Raw genomic sequence first — 1,039 nt, 5'->3', positions numbered from 1 at the left:
TCAGCCAGTTGTTTCCCTGCCCAGTGCAACGGGCGAGTGACCAAAACAGGCTCCGCTCAGCCAAGGGGTTGGCGACGTCCCCCGTGGCCGGGGGCAGAGCCCAGTCCCACAGTGGGAGATGTTTCGGACCCCCCGGGAAGGCGGGGGAGTAGTGGTAGCTGGTGAGCGGTGCGTGGCTGGGCACAGTCATTCCCAGGGAGGGCGTCCCATAGGGGCTGCGCTCATAGTCAACAGGCGTCAGGGCAGCAGGGTTGGGTGGCAAGGTCTTGGACATGGCGTGGATGCTGTGGATGGTGGAGGACAGGCTGTAGTCATTCTGCACCGGTGACATGATCTGAGGCACGGTCTCCAGCTTGAAGCCGTTGGCACGGATCAGAGCTTTCTTCTGCTGCTTTAAGGCACGGTCCCGCTTGTACATGGGTCCAAACTTGTTCCTCCCGCCGCGCATCCGGTCGGCACGCACGGCTGGGGACAGGGAGAGGGCAGAGGTTGCGGTGAACCCGCAGGGAGGAAGACCTGCACTTCCACGCAGCACGGAGAAAATGAGGGGGAGGAGGGATTTGGTGGCCAAATGGGGCTGGGGGGCACTGGGAAGACCTTCCCAGAAAGCTGCTGGCAGGACTGTGCTGCTCCCAGCCCAGCCACGCCCGCAGCACCAGCGTGTTCAGGATGGAACCGGCCTGGGCTGTGACAGTCGACATGTCCACCTGCAGGAATGGGGACGGCGTCAGCCGCAGCGCCCCCAGCCCTGCTGCAGGGGACCCTGCGCAGGGCAGGAACCGGGCGCCAGCCCACAGCATTGACCACGAATTAGGGGCATCAAAGCCAAGGCTGAGGGGTGAAAACAGGAACCCCATTTCTCCAGCGCTGCTCAAACCAGAGGGGCCCTTTGCAGAGCCCTGGCATTGCAGTGCCCGTGTCTCCAAACCCTACCCCCCAGGGAGGGAAGGGGCCCCGTCTCACATCCCGCCTCTGCAAGTGCAGGTGCAGCCATTGATCTTTCCATGCGGAACATTTTCCTCCAGAAGAAGGAGCTTGA

This window comes from Egretta garzetta, unplaced genomic scaffold (genome assembly GCF_000687185.1).
Source record: "Egretta garzetta isolate BGI_Z169 unplaced genomic scaffold, ASM68718v1 scaffold211, whole genome shotgun sequence".
NCBI lineage: Eukaryota > Metazoa > Chordata > Aves > Pelecaniformes > Ardeidae > Egretta > Egretta garzetta.
Note: the sequence above shows the minus strand (reverse complement) of the source record.